An 18897-nucleotide genomic window follows, 5' to 3' on the forward strand; every position below is an offset into this window, starting at 1 on the left:
ACTGCACACTGCCCTAACCTATCTGGACAAGAGGAATACCTATGTAAGAATGCTGTTCATCGACTACAGCTCGGCATTCAACACCATAGTACCCTCCAAGCTCGTCATCAAGCTTGAGACCCTGGGTCTCGACCCCGCCCTGTGCAACTGGGTACTGGACTTCCTGACGGGCCGCCCCCAGGTGGTGAGGGTAGGCAACAACATCTCCACCCCGTTGATCCTCAACACTGGGGCCCCACAAGGGTGCGTTCTGAGCCCTCTCCTGTACTTCCTGTTCACCCACGACTGCGTGGCCACGCACGCCTCCAACTCAATCATCAAGTTTGCGGACGACACAACAGTGGTAGGCTTGATTACCAACAACGATGAGACGGCCTACAGGGAGGAGGTGAGGGCCCTCGGAGTGTGGTGTCAGGAAAATAACCTCACACTCAACGTCAACAAAACTAAGGAGATGATTGTGGACTTCAGGAAACAGCAGAGGGAACACCCCCCTATCCACATCGATGGAACAGTATTGGAGAGGGTAGCAAGTTTTAAGTTCCTCGGCGTACACATCACGGACAAACTGAATTGGTCCACTCACACAGACAGCATCGTGAAGAAGGCGCAGCAGCGCCTCTTCAACCTCAGGAGGCTGAAGAAATTTGGTTTGTCACCAAAAGCACTCACAAACGTCTACAGATGCACAATCGAGAGCATCCTGGCGGGCTGTATCACCGCCTGGTACGGCAACTGCTCTGCCCACAACCGTAAGGCTCTCCAGAGGGTAGTGAGGTCTGCACAACGCATCACCGGGGGCAAACTACCTGCCCTCCAGGACACCTACACCACCCGATGTTACAGGAAGGCCATAAAGATCATCAAGGACATCAACCACCCGAGCCACTGCCTGTTCACCCCGCTATCATCCAGAAGGCGAGGTCAGTACAGGTGCATCAAAGCTGGGACCGAGAGACTGAAAAACAGCTTCTATCTCAAGGCCATCAGACTGTTAAACAGCCACCACTAACATTGAGTGGCTGCTGCCAACACACTGACACTGACACTGACTCAACTCCAGCCACTTTAATAATGGGAATTGATGGGAAATGATGTAAATATATCACTAGCCACTTTAAACAATGCTACCTTATATAATGTTACTTACCCTACATTATTCATCTCATATGCATACGTATATACTGTACTCTATATCATCGACTGCATCCTTATGTAATACATGTATATCTAGCCACTTTAACTATGCCACTTTGTTTACATACTCACCTCATGTATATACTGTACTCAATACCATCTACTGTATCCTGCCTATGCTGCTCTGTACCATCACTCATTCATATATCCTTATGTACATATTCTTTATCCCCTTACACTGTGTATAAGACAGTAGTTTTGGAATTGTTAGTTAGATTACTTGTTGGTTATTACTGCATTGTCGGAACTAGAAGCACAAGCATTTCGCTACACTCGCATTAACATCTGCTAACCATGTGTATGTGACAAATAAAATTTGATTTGATTTGATTTGATAGCTACTATAAATTGGACAGTGCAGTTAGATTAACAAGAATTTCAGATAAGTCTATGTCCTGGGAAATGTTCTTGTTACTTACAACCTCATGCTAATCACTTTAGCCTACGTTAGCTCAACCATCACATGGGGAGCCAACGATCCTGAATAAGTTTTAAATAAAGTTGAAATATTTAAAAAAAAATAAAGTACCTTTGAACAGGGTATGATAGTAGGTGCCAGGTGCACCGGTTTGTGTCAAGAACTGCAACGCTTCTGGGTTTTTCACACTCAACAGTTTCCTGTGTGTATCGAGAATGGTGCACCAGCCAACTCGACACAACTGTGGGAAGCATTGGAGTCAACATGGGCCAGCATCCCTGTGGAACATTTTAGACACCTTGTAGAGGCCATATGCCGACGAATTGAGGCTGTTCTGAGGGCGAAAGGTGTGGGGGGGAGGGGGTGCAACTCAATATTATGAAGGTGTTCCTAATGTTTGATATACTCAGTGTATATGTCATTAGGTAATCTACTGGCATTTAAACAAGATGTAAAAGACTGATGACTGGACATACTTAATCAGGAGTGGACAATCTTGGGGGGGGGGGGGGGGCGTAGTGCAGTTAATGTGTGTGTTCGTAATGCAGTGTGAGTTGGCTAGGTGTCTGTAGCCAACTCCATTGCTGTCATTGTCAAGCCAAACCGTTGGCATCACCGTGAGTGACAAGGAGTTGGCAGGATGGCACAAACAGACTGGGAATCAGGCTAAGGTCTGCAGCAGCAAGGAATGTGTGTGAGAGTGTGTGTGTGTGTGTGTGGAAGAGCATGTTGTGGCTAGAACAGAACAGTGGAAGGTATCTCTCCTCCTCTTTGTTGCCATAACTTCTTGCCCCTCAGGGGAAATATTTCGGACTAGATTAAGAATTTCTACTCCCCGTCAGTCACATCACTGATTTATTTGACTAACCTCTTATGTTAGAGCAGTGACTCCCAACTCCAGTCCTCCAGTACCCCCAACAGCACACATTCTTGTTGCCCCGGACAAGCACACCTGACTCAACTGGTCAACTGATCATCAAGCCCTCAATGAGTTGAATCAAGTGAGTTTGTCCGGTGCTTCACCAACAATGTGTGCTGTTGGGGATACTTGAGAACTGGAGTTGGGAAACACTATCATCCAGAAGGTGAGGTCAGTACAGGTGCATGAAAGCTGGGACCGAGAGACTGAAAAACAGCTTCTATCTCAAGGCCATCCGACTGTTAAATAGCCATCACTAACCGGCATTGGCTAGTGATGAAGCAGGTTACGCAACCCTGCCCCATAAACATAGACTTGGAATCACTGACCACTTTAATAATGGAACACTAGTCACTTTAATAATGTTTACATACTGCTTTACTCATCTCATGTAAACACTGTATTCTATTCTACTGTATTTTAGTCAATGCCACTCCAACATTGCTCAATCTAATATTCATTGGATATTCAATACATTCATTGGACTATAAAGGTAAAAAACGGTGCCCACAAACTGTTCAAGCCTACATAAAGCTGCCCCAACAGCAGTGTCCCAACAGCAGTCCCAACACCTTACCACTGTTACACCTGGTTGGTGGAGTGCTGCAGATATGGATGTCCTTCTGGAAGTTTCTTCCATCACTACAGAGGAACTTTAGAGCTCTCAGAGTGACCGTCAGGTTCTTGGTCACCTCCCTGACCAAGGCCCTTCTCCCCCGATTGCTCAGTTTGGCCGAGCGGCTAGCTCTAGGAAGAGCCTTGGTGGTTATCAACTTCTTAATTTTATTTAAGAATTATGGAGGCCATTGTGTTCTTGGGGACCTTCAATGCTGCAGAGATTCTTTGGTACCCTTCCCCAGATGTTTTATAATTCATGCACACGTTTTAGTAATTTGTGAGCATGGTTTATAATTTGTGAGCTCGTTTTATAATTCATGCACACGTTTTAGTCATTTGTGAGCATGGTTTATAATTTGTGAGCTCGTTTTATAAATCATGAGCACGTTTTATAATTTGTGAGCTTGTTTTTAAAAAAAACATCTCAGTCAATGTCACCTCCAGGGCGCAGTACATCTCTCATTTATTAAATTATGTGTCTAATAAATGCTTCGTCGGTGAGTAAACTACTTGAAAGTAAACAACTTGGGAAAATATCACTGTGGTAATTTCTGCTATTTGAGATTAATATGTTCATAGACAAAGTAATATGCATTCAAACAAGAAATTACTGGAAAATGTACTTCCTACCATTGATTTCATTCAGAATCTCTTCCAAAAAGCCAATGTGTGAATTATTGCATCATACAATGATTACAGTGGTGTTAATGTATTACTGCTGATCACACGGTCTCACACACTTCTAAAGACAGGTTGGTCCCGTCATCTTTTCATCTTCAGGTGTGAGTGTGCACTGCCTCGTTTCTTGGGCCTTTCATCAGCAAATGCTGCAGCAACTGACCTTCCCCTCTGTTTCTTGTCTCACCTTAGAAGAGAGGATATAGGTCAACCTTATTTGGAAAGCATTCATTGACCAACAGAAATTAACTTTGACAAACACTAATAGTACATGACTATTCTGCCATGTCACTCATGTACGCTTTCAGTCTCCTACCTAAAAATATATATTAGTTGATTACACGGTCTCTTTTTGCAAAGCCCAGAATAAGTCAATTATTTCTGTATATTTAAAGTAAACCATATAAAATGAGAATACACATACATGTAGGATCTTAATTGGATCACAATGTTCTAGGAGAACGTGTAGTGTATTTTAGGTTTAAAAAGCCTTTCAGACTTTCCCTTACGAAAAACATATCAATCCCTACAAAAATGTCCATTAATTATAATGCAAATAATAATTCACATTTCCTGTTGCTGCAGGATTATTGTCCTGCTGTAGCAAACTGGCTCAAATTAAGATCCTACATCTGTACCATCCCAAAAGTCCTTGGCTCAGCCGTTTCCATGGTATCATTTACCTATGAAAGTTATTAAAAACCCTTCGGGCTGTTTTCCCACATCCCAGATTAAGCCTTCTGGACTAAAAAGCATGCTCATTAGAGAATCTATTGAAAGTGGTTTTTAGTCCAGGAACAGTGTTCATATGGAAGCCCAGTCTTTAGATGCCAATTATCACTGTAGATATTGTAGAATTGTTGGTCATCTCATCAGATTGATGAGAAGTAAAAGTAAAGATGTAAAATATAAATACATATATTGTGATTTTTGACATTCACCTGTGAATGCATTTTGAATAAAAACACAGCCATGTATGACTGTTAAACATAACAAGGCTTCTGTAAGTGGTTTCATTCTGTGTCGACAAAACAGACTAACTTCAACTGTAGGCATGTATGTCATTTATGACCAAACATGATAATTAAACTAAGAATAAACTACCTTTGGCCATTTGTTTAGCCTCTCTTGAATCTTTTTGATTGCTTTCCTATTGCGTTGACACTTCAGTAGTCCTTTGCTCTCATGGAAGAGACAGTCCACTGTGAGTATTTCATCACCTCTGGTCACTAGTCTGCTACTGTTAGGTACAGTGTAGTCTGGATCGAAGGTGTGATGCAGCACTACCAGGATGACAGGTTTACCAGCTGTCAAGAGAGAGGGGATAACAGTAACATTAATCACGTAAACATACCTGATTAATGATTCATTAACGTTTTGACAATATTCTTCATGGATATTGATTACCTGGAATCTGCTGCAGTGCTGCTTCAATATCAGTCCCAGCACGAGAGACGATGGGACAGAAAGCCAGGATGACATCACTCTCCTCTAGTGACATCACTTCGGTTAAGTGTCTTTTGGAAGCGAGACAATTAATTAATTTCTCATGAGACCCCAGGGTATTCCCAGTCAAAATAGAGAAGAATTTCTTCATCCTTGGTTCTACAGAAATAAAGGAAATGTCCATATTTTAGCTCAGTGGCTAATATGAACATAGACTGGATATTTTTGGGCGGGGACCCTCGATAGCAACTTTATAGCTGTGACACTCACACAAAGCCATGTATTGAATTGTCTAATTGTATTACTTTTTTCAACTTGGGTAACAAATGTATACATTTCAAAAGTATAATCACATAGAAAGTGAAATTAAAGACCTCACAGTGTATTATGTTGTTACATAACTAGTACTTTAGTAATTGCATTGTAATGGAGTTCTTACACAAGTAGTGTTCCTTACGCCACTTGTTTAACAACATAAACCCCTCAACTCCATTACTATGCAATAACAAAGTTATTGTAAAGAGAAAAAACAATTCTGTTTGAGTATGCAAGATTCATCGAGTCATTCAGACCAATAACGCAACTTTCATTCTTGCATATAAAATGCAAATCTAATGCAGTTGTATTGGAGCTGGTGGGCAGGCCCGTGAACTCTAGCCCCTGCCATATCTCTAACTCTGAGTTTTCTATAATCCTGGTCCAAGCCTCATCTGATTTTGATTGAACATTTTATGAATGCTAACTGCCTGTTTTGATAGAAAACATGTGGAACAACAACTTTATAGCTAGCTAGCGGTAACTGTGGTTAGAGGTTAGATTTTGTCTTTTGAATTGGAAATCATTTCACGTATATCCTACCAACGGGACGTTAAAAACTGTAATATCTTATGTTTCACTGAGTCGTGACTGAATGACGACATGGATAACATACAGCTGGCGGGTTTTACGCTGCATCGGCATTATAGAACAGCTGCCTCCGATAAGACAAGGGGTGGCGGTCTGTGTATATTTGTAAACAACAGCTGGTGCACAAAATCTAATAGTAAGGAAGTCTTGAGGTTTTGCTTGCCTGAGGTAGAGTATCTCATGATAAGCTGTAAACCACTATTTACCAAGAGTTTTTAGCTGTCTATTTACCACCACAAACCAATGCTGACACTAAGACCGCACACAATGAGCTGTATACGGCCATAAGCAAACAGGAAAACGCTCATCCAGAGGCGGCGTTCCTAGAGGCCGGGGACTTTAATGCATGGAAATAAATCAGTTTTACCTCATTTCTACCAACATGTTAAAATGTGCAACCAGAGGGGGGAAAAAACACTAAACCACCTTTACTCCACACACAGAGATGTGTACAAAGCTCTCCCTCACCTTCCATCTGGCAAATCTGACCATAATTCTATCTTTCTGATTTGTGCTTACAAGCAAAAACTAAAGCAGGAAGCACCAGTGACTCTGTCAATAAAGAAGTGGTCAGAAGACGCAGATGCTAAGCTGCAGGACTGTTTTGCTAGCAGACTGGAATATGTTACGGGATTCTCCCGATGGCATTGAGGAGTACACCACATCATTCACAGGCTTCATCAATAATTGCATCGATGACGTCGTCCCCACAGTGACTGTACGTACAAACCCCTACCAGAAGCCATGGATTACAGGAAACATCTGCACTGAGCTAAAGGGTAGAGCTGACGCTTTCAAGGAGAGGGACTCTAACCCGGAAGCTTATAAGAAATCCCGCTATGCCCTCTGACGAACCATCCAACAGACAAAGCGTCAATACAGGGCTAAGATTGAATCGTACTACACCTGCTGTTCCAGACGACTGTGTGATCGCGCTCTCCATAGCCGATGTGAGTAAGACCTTTAAACAGGTCAACATTCACAAGGCTGCAGCGCCAGATGGATTACCAGGACGTGTACTCCGAGCATGTGCTCACCAACTGGCAAGTGTCTTCACTGAAATGTTCAACCCAACTGAGTCTGTAATACGAACTTTCACACCTACTCCCGCTCTCCCTCGCTGGTGCCAGGCTGCCCTTCATTACGCACACCTGTCGCCATCTTTGGACTCACCTGGACTCCTTCCCTTTGTTGTATGCCCCCATCTATTACTGTCTGCTCCCCCGTTTGTTCCCTGTGTCAGCATGATGTAGTTATTTTTCCCCTGTCCAGATGCTGTTCCTGTCATGTTTCATGTCCGTGTTTCATTAAATGTTCACTCCCTGTACCGGTTTCTCGTCTCCAGCGTCGATCCTCACAGCAACATGTTTCAAGCAGACCACCATAGTCCCTGTGCCCAAGAACATTAAGGTAACCTGCTTAAATGACTACCGACCCATAGCACTTACATTTGTAACCATGAAGTGCTTTGAAAGGCTAGTCAGGGCTCACATCAACACCATTATCCCAGAAACCCTAGACCCACTACAATTTGCATACCGCCCCAACAGAGCCACAGATGATGCAATCTCTACTGCACTCCACACTGCCCTTTCCCACACCTATGTGAGAATGCTGTTTATTGACTACAGCTAGCGTTCAACACCATAGTGCCCACAAAGCTCATCACTAAGCTAAGGACCCTGGGACTAAACAACTGGATCCTGAACTTCCTGACGGGCCGTCCCCAGGTGGTAAGGGTAGATGACAACACATCCGCCACGCTGATCCTCAACACGGGGCCCCCTCAGGGGTGCGTGCACAGTCCCCTCCTGTACTCGCTGTTCACTCATGACTGCATGACCAGGCACGACTCATCATTAAGTTTGCCGATGACACAACAGTGATCACTGACAACGATGAGAGAGCCTACAGGGAGGTCAGAGACCTGGCCATGAGGTGCCAGGATAACAACCTCTCCCTCAACGTGATCAAGACAAAGGAGATGATTGTGGACTACGGGGAAAGGAGGACAGAGCATGCCCCCATTCTCATCAACGGGGCCGTAGTGGAGCAGGTTGAGAGCTTCAAGTTCTTTGGTGTCCACATCACCAACAAACTAACAACCTCGTGAAGAGGGCACAACAAAGCCTATTTGAAATGGGTCCTCAGATCCTCAAAAAGTTCTACAACTGCTCGGCCTCCGTCCGCAAGGCACTACAGAGGGTACATCCAGTACATCCATGGGACCAAGCTTCCTGCCACGCAGGACCTCTATACTAGGCATGTCAGAGGAAGGCCCTAAAAATTGTCAGACTACAGTCGGTGACTGTTCTCTCTGCTACCGCACGGAAAGCGGCACCGGAGCGCCAAGTCTAGATCCAAATGGCTTCTTAACAGCTTCTACCCGCAAGCCATAAGACTCCTGAACAGCTGATCAAATGGCTACCCAGACTATTTGCATTGTCCAACCACCCCCCGTATTTTACGTTGCTGCTACTCTCTATTTATTCTCTATGCATAGTCAGTCACTTTAAAACTTCTTTGGGATAGGGGGCGGTATTTTGACATCCGGATGAAAAGTGTGCCCAAAGTAAACTGCCTGCTACTCAGGCCCAGAAGCTAGGATACGCATATAATTGATAGATTTGGATAGAACACTGTAAAGTTTCTAAAACTATTAAAATAATCTCTGTGAGTATAACAGAACTGAAATGGCAGGCGAAATCCCAAGGACAAACCATCCCCAAAAAATCCTACCATCCTACCACTTTCAATGGCTGGCACTTTTAGAATAGGGCGAATTCGTGCCCGATTGCAGTTCCTAGGGCTTCCACTAGATGTCAACAGTGAAAGAGTGTCAGGCTGGTTTTTGGAAAAATGAGCCAACATTTGTAGTTTTTCTATGTGGCTCCCATTTTGGTTGTAGTGTTTCCAAGCGCGTCAATGAGGGGAAAACGAGTGGATTATTGACTGAAGCGCGCCAGCTAAACTTTGTTTTTATGGATATAAAGAAGGAGTTTATCGAACGAAAGGACCATTTGTAAGGTAACTGGGACCTTTTGGAGTGCCAACAGAAGAAGATTTTCAAAGTTAAGGCATATATTTTATCGCTATTTCTGACTTTCGTGTAGCAACTCCCTGGTTGAAAATAATTTGTTATGCATGTGTGTGCTGGGCGCTGTCCTCAGATAATCGCATGGCTTGCTTTCGCCATAAAGCCTTGTTGAAATCTGACACAGCGGCTGGATTAACATCAAGTTAAGCTTTATTTTGATGTACTGCACTTGTGATTTCATGAAAGTTTAATATTTCTAGTAATTTAATTTGAATTTAGTGCTCTGCAATTTCACCGGATGTTGGCCAGGTGGGACGTGTCCCACTGATCCGCAAGAAGTTAACTCTACCTACATGTACAGTTGAATTCTGAAGTGTACATACACCTTAGCCAAATACATTTAAACTCAGTTTCACAATTCCTGACATTTAATCCAAGTAAAAAAAATCCCTGTCTTAGGTCAGTTAGGAACACCGCTTTATTTTAATGTGAAATGTCAGAATAAGAGTAGAGAGAATGATTTAATTCAGCTTTTATTTCTTTCATCGCATTCCCAGTGGGTCAGAAGTTGACATACACTCAATTAGTATTTCGTAGCATTGCCTTAAATTGTTGAAAAAAATTGTTGAAAAAAGCCACAACATAGCTGATCACTGGTGCAAAAAAAGGTTGAGAAGCACCCATAGATAACCTTGCCAAATGTCCAAGCCTTATCTTAGGCTATCACGATAAAGACGTTACATGGTTTCTGTTATCTTGATTTGTTTCCTGAACACCCCACTTGATAGGCTACTTTAATGTAATTAAAAACAACTATGTATTTGAGTGAGCAGGCCATTGAACTGGTATTATTATACTGTTCTTTCTTGACCAGTACCGCATGAGAAGGGAACATATTTAGATAACATTCCAGCCACCTGTTTCCTAGTTAGACTATCTTGGCATTGACCTCAAACATTAGGCAACGTACTACATATTACATACTGTAGCGGGCCTGGTTTATAAGGGGGGAGATAGAATCTGCCACTGGAGCATGCTTTGGTGGCACTGTTGATTTCCGCGGGGCCACGGGCCAGAAGGTGGAGGGTTCTCTACCCGTTTCATTACACTGGGTCATTACAATACTATTACACGTACAGTTGAAGTCGGAAGTTTACATACACTTAGGTTGGAGTCATTAAAACTCATTTTTCAACCACTTTACATACTATGTTGACTATGCCTTTATACAGCTTGGAAAATTTCAGAAAATTGTCATGTCTTTAGAAGCTTCTGATTGACTCAAATGATGTTAATTAGCCTATTGAAGGTGTACCTGTGGATGTATTTCAAGGCCTACCTTCAAACTCAGTGCCTCTTTGCTTGACATCATGGGAAAATCAAAAGAAATCAGCCAAGACCGCAGAAAAAAATTGTAGACCTCCACAAGTCTGGTTCATCCTTGGGAGCAATTTCCAAACGCCTGAAGGTACCACGTTCATCTGTACAAACAATGATACGCAAGTATAAACACCATAGGACCACGCAGCCGTCATACCGCTCAGGAAGGAGACTCGTTCTGTCTCCTAGAGATTAACATACTTTGGTGCAAAAAGTGCAAATCAATCCCAGAACAACAGCAAAGGACCTTGTGAAGATGTTGGAGGAAACAGGTGCAAAAGTATCTATATCCACAGTAAAACAAGTCCTATATTGACACAACCTGAAAGGCCGCTCAGCAAGGAAGAAGCCACTGCTCCCAAACCCCCATAAAAAAGCCAGACTACGGTTTGCAACTGCACATGGTGACAAAGATCGTACTTTTTGGAGAAATGTCCTCTGGTCTGATAAAACAAAAATAGAACTGTTTGGCCATAATGACCATCGTTGTTTAGAGGAAAAAGGGGGAGGCTTGCAAGCCGAAGAACATCATCCCAACCGTGAAGCACAGGGGTGGCAGCATCATGTTGTGGGGATGCTTTGCTGCAGGAGGGACTGGTGCACTTCACAAAATCGCTGGCATCATGAGGATGGAAAATTGTGTGGATATACTGAAGCAACATCTCAAGACATCAGTCAGGAAGATAAACTTGGTTGCAAATGGGTCTTCCAAATGGACAATGACCACAAGCATACTTTCAAAGTTGTGGCAAAATGGCTTAAGGACAACAAAGTCAAGGTATTGGAGTGGCCATCACAAAGCCCTGACCTCAATCCTATAGAACATTTGTGGGCAGAACTGAAAAAACATGTGCGAGCAAGGAGGCCTACAAACCTGACTTGGTTACACCAGCACGGTCAGAAGGAATGGGCCAAAATTCACCCAACTCATTGTGGGAAGCTTGTGGAAGGCTCCCCAAATCGTTTGACCCAAGTTAAACAATTTAAAGGCAATGCTACCAAACACTCAATTGGTATATGTAAACTTCTGACCCACTGGGAATGTGATGAAATAATTACAAGCTGAAATAAATCATTCTCTCTACTATTATTCTGTCACATTCTTAAAATAAAGTGGTGATCCTAACTGACCTAGGACAGGGTATTTTTACTAGGATTAATTGTCAAGAATTGTGAAACTGAGTTTAAATGTATTTGGCTAAGGTGTATGTAAACTTCTGACTTCAACGGTATTGGTTAGTAGTATAAATGACTGAATTATTACATTAAATGATGTACTGTTAAATTACCTCTGTTTCATCGTGGTGGTGTAGGAAAAAATAAACAAATATAAATAAAGTGTTCGTTTTTGCATAACAACCAGTGATTGTTTCTGTGTGACTGTTTCCAACTAGAATCTTTCACTTTCACTTTTAGGACTAATCGTAAAAGCAATATAATTTTAGATCCAATTTAGCCTCTTATCTAGGAATTAATGTATTTATATTTCAACGCCAAACTTCAACATTACTTCTTTACAAATGTTTAATTTTTGGAACAGTTCCACGAATAAAAAAATGAATGTTGGATGTTTGAAGGATGTCCACCCGCTTAAAAAAATGTATAAACATTGAACCATAGTCTAATTGAATCGACATTTCCCAGGCCAGTATAACCTGCCAACAACCCTAGACACAGCCTAATGTTTAATAATTGCAGTAACTTTTATATTAATCACTTAGCTAAATATAAATTGGCGGAGTGTTTGAGAAAATGAACATCACTTGCCTTGCAGCTGTTCTTGCCAGTTGATCTGTTTGATAATAAGCGAAACCAACAGCAAGCGTGAGGGAGGAGCTGAGTAGCCAGGGCGACGTTGATTTCATTGCATTCGGAGTAATCTCAAACACACGATTAGACTACAATCAACCCATTAAAAGGTGGAAATAATTTTACCAGTCAAGCCATTCATATGTGTGGTCTTCCTCTCGCCGCATATGTGGTACGTCATTCATTTTGAATGGCGATTCTGAACCACACGCCATACTGTGATTTTTATTTTTTTTACTGAGTGCCCATGTTCACCATAGAAGCCAAAACCAAAATACACTGCTCAAAAAAATAAAGGGAACACTTAAACAACACAATGTAACTCCAAGTCAATCACACTTCTGTGAAATCAAACTGTCCACTTAGGAAGCAACACTGATTGACAATAATTGTCACATGCTGTTGTGCAAATGGATTAGACAACAGGTGGAAATTATAGGCAATTAGCAAGACACCTCCAATAAAGGAGTGGTTCTGCAGGTGGTGACCACAGACCTCTTCTCAGTTCCTATGCTTCCTGGCTGATGTTTTGGTCACTTTTGAATGCTGGCGGTGCTTTCACTCTAGTGGTAGCACGAGACGGAGTCTACAACCCACACAAGTGGCTCAGGTAGTGCAGCTCATCCAGGATGGGACATCAATGCGAGCTGTGGCAAGAAGGTTTGCTGTGTCTGTCAGCGTAGTGTCCAGAGCATGGAGGCGCTACAAGGAGACAGGCCAGTACATCAGGAGATGTGGAGTGGCATTTCTTTGGGGGGCCGCACAGCCCTCCATGTGCCTGACTGCCATTAGGTACCGAGATGAGATCCTCAGACCCCTTGTGAGACCATATGCTGGTGCATTTGGCCCTCGGTTCCTCCTAATGCAAGACAATGCTAGACATCATGTGGCTGGAGTGTGTCAGCAGTTCCTGCAAGAGGAAGGCATTGATGCTATGGACCGCCCGTTCCCCAGACCTGAATCCAATTGAGCACATCTGGGACATCATGTCTCGCTCCATCCACCAACGCCACGTTGCACCACAGACTGTCAAGGAGTTGGCGGATGCTTTAGTTCAGGTCTGGGAGGAAGTCCCTCAGGAGACCATCCGCCACCTCATCAGGAGCATGCCCAGACGTTGTAGGGAGGTCATACAGGCACGTGGAGGCCACACACACTACTGAGCCTCATTTTGACTTGTTTCAAGGACATTACATCAAAGTTGGATCAGCCTGTAGTGTGGTTTTCCACTTTAATTTTGAGTGTGACTCCAAATCCAGACCTCCATGGGTTGATAAATTTTATTTACATTGATCATTTTTGTGTTATTTTGTTGTCAGCACATTCAACTATGTAAAGAAAAAAGTATTTAATAATAATATTTCATTCATTCAGATCTAGGATGTGTTATTTTAGTGTTCCCTTTATCTTTTTGAGCAGTGTATTTCGCATGAGGTTTTAGTTGAAATTCCTGTGTTTCGCAGAAAATAGATTTTTGAGCTTTTGAACGGCAGTGTACTGTGTTCTATTTACAGGCAAGGAAAGTTATTCTAACAACTTAAATATGGCATTGGCAAGTATAGTCTATTTTCGTAGTATTACGTCTTAGCATGATTCTTATAAAAGCCTGCTTGAATTATAACTGACACTTTTCAGGACACTGAAGGACATCTTACATTAAAAGTAAAATCAAATGATTAATCAACAGTGCAAAAATCTAAACTATCACAAATAAAAAGAACCAGACAAAACAGGACAGATAAAAAGAGGATACAAACCCGGTTTAGGGTAAGGGTTTTGTTTAGGGTGTTAGGAATAGGATACGGACCCGGGTTTGGGTTGGGGGGACACATAGGATAGATCATAGGCATACTGGGAACACCGAATGGGGGATAGGACCACCAAACTGAGGCTTCCTGGAAGAGGTGTGTTTTCAGGTTTTTGAGTGAGATGATGTATGTATGGGGGGAGTGCATTCCAGAACCTGTGTGCCAAGCAGCTAAAAGCCTGGGCACCTATGGTGACGAGGCAGAATAAGGGGTGATAAGGAGACCAGGAGAGGGGGAGTGTGAGGGGGCATAGGCAGAGAGGTCAGAGAGGTAGGTGGGGGCCAAATTGTGGAGGGCTTTCTAGGTGGGGAGCAGTATCTTAAAGTTAATAGGGGATTGCACAGGGAGCCAGTGTAGATTGAGGAGGATTGGTGTGATGTGTTCAGTTGATCTGGTGCAGGGGAGGATTCTGGCAGCACGGTTCTGGACCAGTTGGAGTCTATTGATGAGTTGTGGGGATCTGATGAGTCTTACATTAGTCAAGTCTGGAAGTGACGAAGGCATGGATCAGGGTTTCGGTGCTGGAGTGTGACAGTAAGGGGCGGAGCCTGGAGATATTCCGTAGGTAGAAGAATGCTGTCCGGGTGATGGTTTTTATGTGGGAGTCGAATGAGAGGGAACTGTCCAGGTTGACACCGAGGCTTTTGACTTGTCTTGACAGAAGGACTGGGAAACCATCTATGATAATGCTGAGGTTGTGCTGTTTGGAGGGAGTGCATTTGGAGCCGATGAGCATGACCTCTGTCTTGTTGAGTTTGAGGATGTTCATGCTCAATCAGCTCTGGATGTCATGAAGGCAGCTGATGAGGGAGTGGTAGGTTTGGTGGAGAGGTAGAGCTGGGTTCATCAGCATAGCGGTCGGTGGAAGTGACCTTTGATGTCACATGATCTTGCCCAGGGGTAGGAGGTATATGGATTCTTCTGACAATTAGCATTCATTGTTGAGGAAGGTTTTTTCAAATGCATCTGTGATTTACAGGAATGAGGTCCATGGTTTGAATCATAAGTGAAAAGTATTCCGAAATATATTACTTAAAACTATGCGGTTCACTACAAATCACTTATCAATCCATAATCATTCAGCAGCTGTGAGATGAATACCTTATGTCAGTAGAAATGACAGTATATCTACTCACTGTAAATCAAGCTACCCTCAAACCTATATAACTAGTACACAGTAATAAATACAGTATCAACATTGTTCTGTAACATGTTCGCTGGAGTTGTTGTGTTATCTAACAACCAATGCTGTAATTGCATAGCAGTTCTTATCTAAGCACAAAGGGATATCATGTTTCCTAATTAGTTTCCCAGAAAACAGTACAATTTGTTTTTATTCAGCCCAGCATTATCACACATGAGTTGACTGGCCAACAATTCACAAAGTTGTATCTGATGTGCCTGATACAGATTGCAAATAAGACCGCTGATTTATTTTCTGAAGCGCCAATATTTTTCAGTGCCACTATTTGAGATTCACAAATCAATAATCGCCATTGGAGCGCTCAGCAATAATATCACACAATCTTCAGCGCTCATACAATGATCCTATTACCACAATATAGGTATTACCATTCAGTCTCGAATAGAAACAGCAATACATACAAAGTGCATAGCTTTAGGAAGACGAGCCCAGGAAGAACGAGAGCTGTTCCTGGCTGGACATCATACTTTTGCCATACTTACGATTCCACTTACAGGCTGCCATTACTGGAAATCTGGTCTAAGGAACATTCACTGCTCTTGTCCTCTCGAGCCATGCCAACTTTAGCAAATAATGGGAATCTTCTGGGCATCTTCTAAGTCGCTTAAAAGTATCTGACAATTTATATTACTTGTTGTGTGCTATTTTGGGGGGCTTGCACGGCTAAAAGCACTGTCTCCCATAGAGTGGAGCCTGGTGAAACGGATGCTGAGGAGACCAGTGTCAGAGGAGTACAGTGAGCAGGTCGGTATGTAGGGGTGCAGGAGGTGTAAGGTGTGTGGGCGCCAGTCCATTGACTGCTTTGCAGGTGAGCATGAGCAGTTTGATTGTGATCCTGTATTGATCAAGTAAGCCAATAGCTCACGACACTTGTCACCACGACAATATCCTCTTTTATGGTTGACATCAGTATACAATATTGTCATCTCAGGTGACGTGACAACCCTCAGTGGCAGTTGGGGGAGTTTAGGTGAGATGGCGAGGAGGAGATTCCAGAAGATGGCTGAGGAGTTAAGAGATTCAAGGGTTAAAGGACAGATGACTGAAGGCGTTAGGGCAAGAAGAGTATGACTACATAAAGTCGGCACTACTTTTGAGTTTATAAGTGTTTCATAGGTAGTTAATTGGACCCTTGTTATGTATTCAGCAACCCTCCTGCCATTGCCTGGCAGCCGGGGATTGAACCAGTGATCTTGCTCTTACGGCTACAGATTAGTGCCTGATAAGTGTGGGCTTAAATAAAGTGTTAGTTTTACAAATTCCCATGGGGTAAGGCAGGAAGGATGAAAGAAGAGAATAGTAAAATAAAGGTTCAGAGATGAGTTAGACAGAATTATTATGTGTTACAGAAGTTAGTCATTTGTTTTCAGTATAAAAAGTGTACAATTTACTATTTCTTATAAAATAAATAACGTTTGGTTCCTCCTTATGTAGTTTAATACATTTCCTATTAAGTTGTCACATTTTCGAGGACCTGGGGTGGAGGCTGTTGTCCACATCTTGAAGAAACATGGTGAAGAAAAGGAGGTGCAGCATCTGGCCACGAGTGGAGTGCAACAGTTTGTCATGAGGACAGGTAAAGTATTATTGTAAAGCATATTACAAGCCAGTCATTATAATGCATGTTTCACAAGATCTTGGCAAGACCATGTGGTTGCTGTGTTGCTTGTTTTCCTAAGCATATTTTCCATACATGCCAATAATAATATGGGTGCTTATACTTGTTCTAATGGATGTTAAGTTGCATGTCATTCTGCACCATGTTCTTTTAAATGTTCATAGGTGTGAACACAACTGGACCAGAGGAGGGTCGGAGGAGCTGAGCAGATCAAATTCAGGAGGTTAAAGATGTCTTCAATTCTCAATTTGATATGTTTAAAGTGTTTTCCTTTCTCACAATAGCAAACAGCAGAGAAATGTATGCACAATCAATAGATTACAGACTAAATGTACATTTGTTGTTTAGTGTTACCTGTAATGTAGTACATAACGTTTGATTTATACAGTATGTATGGCGATAGGTAGCCTAGTGGGTAAGAGTGTTGGCCCAGTAACCGAAAGGTCACCGGTTCGAATCCTGAAGCCAGCAAGGTAGAAAAATCTGCTGTTCTGCCCTTGGGCAAGGCAGTTAACCCCCAATAATTGCACCCCCGGGTGCTGATGACATGGACGTTGATTACGGCAGCCTCCCGCACCTCTCTGACTCAGAGGGGTTGGGTTAAATGCAGAAGACACATTTCAGTTGAATGTGCAACTAACTAGGCGTCCCATGCCAAGATCTCTCTCTTCCATGTTAGATGAATCTGGTGCCAAGGGTTGGTTCCCCTACTGTTCTTTTCAGGACGGGACCATCATCATTAGATGTCTGGGGCATGAGTTAACCATCAAGATACCGTCATCTTTTGGAATCAAACAGCTGGAAGACATACTGGCCAAGGCAGTGGACTTTAAATTTGAAATTAGTAGTTGTAAATTAATTGTCTTTGTCTCATTCTATCTTGTTATTGATACATTTTCCAATATCCAATTAAATTATTACTTGAGATGACTGAATAGAGATTGTAAGCCAGCCCAGCCCCCGAAATGACTCTTAACAACTATGCAAGACATTTTATTGTGTGAAAAAGAAGGGAAGTGCTGCACAATAATAGATATTTGTAGATAGAAGGTGCTCTTTTGATAAAGGGGTTACTGTCACTCTCCCTCTTTGATCATGCCTATAATATCAATGGCAGTAAAGTCCTGTAACTTGTGGTTTTGCCTTGTTATTCAATGTTCACCTTGGATATTCATCTTTCAGACCTTTCTTGATAGTTGTACCTTTTTTTGATAGTTGTAACTCAACAATAGTCCTCTTGCACATTGCTCCGGTCCCCCCAGAAGTGGCGAGGGCCAGCTGGGCCTCAAGGGACATCCGGGGCCCCCCCAGACCCCTAGTTCAATCTTCAGCTGATCGGACGGTGGGTCTACATTCTCCCCAATCATTTGATGGCCATTTTCAAAAGTCTGTCCAAAATATGCTTCTGCAACCACATTACAACTAGCGAAGACCCCCAACAAAAACTGGGTTATTGACACAAATGTTCAGTTGAGACAAATCATATTTCAGCTACTTTACTGAGGGGTTGAGGGGGCTGAACTACAATGTCGTAGCACCTGCCTGTGAATGCATGGGGAAACGCTATGGGCTATATAACTGCTATGATGTACAATTAGAAATTTCACATTCTTTGTTTCTTTGTGGTTTCTTCTGGGTATCCTGCCTTAATGACTTTTCTGGTGGGTCCATTACTCTTCACACCACTGATAAACAAAAAGGCCATAGTTTTCCTCATCATCCTTGCTGGTTCAGCTAGTAGTCCACTACACCTGTCACTCATATAAACAACCCTGAACCCATTACAGCTCTTTGTATTCCTCTGACCAAACCTTTACTGAAGTAGCACTTGAAGTCACTTTGCGTGTAAAGAATTTGCT

The 18897-nt window shown here is 42.6% G+C and overlaps 1 long non-coding RNA gene across 1 annotated transcript; it reads right to left on the reverse strand.

Annotated features, from left to right (window-relative positions):
* Positions 1-4982: 4982 nt before the first annotated feature.
* Positions 4983-12435, reverse strand: LOC139407796 (uncharacterized). Its single transcript, XR_011634127.1, has 3 exons — positions 12367-12435; positions 5238-5435; positions 4983-5137 (listed from the first exon to the last, which is right to left on the reverse strand). It is a non-coding gene; the product is annotated as an uncharacterized lncRNA (long non-coding RNA).
* Between the last annotated feature and the right edge of the window lie 6462 nt (positions 12436-18897).

This window comes from Oncorhynchus clarkii, chromosome 4, assembly GCF_045791955.1.
Source record: "Oncorhynchus clarkii lewisi isolate Uvic-CL-2024 chromosome 4, UVic_Ocla_1.0, whole genome shotgun sequence".
Taxonomy (NCBI): Eukaryota; Metazoa; Chordata; class Actinopteri; order Salmoniformes; family Salmonidae; genus Oncorhynchus; species Oncorhynchus clarkii.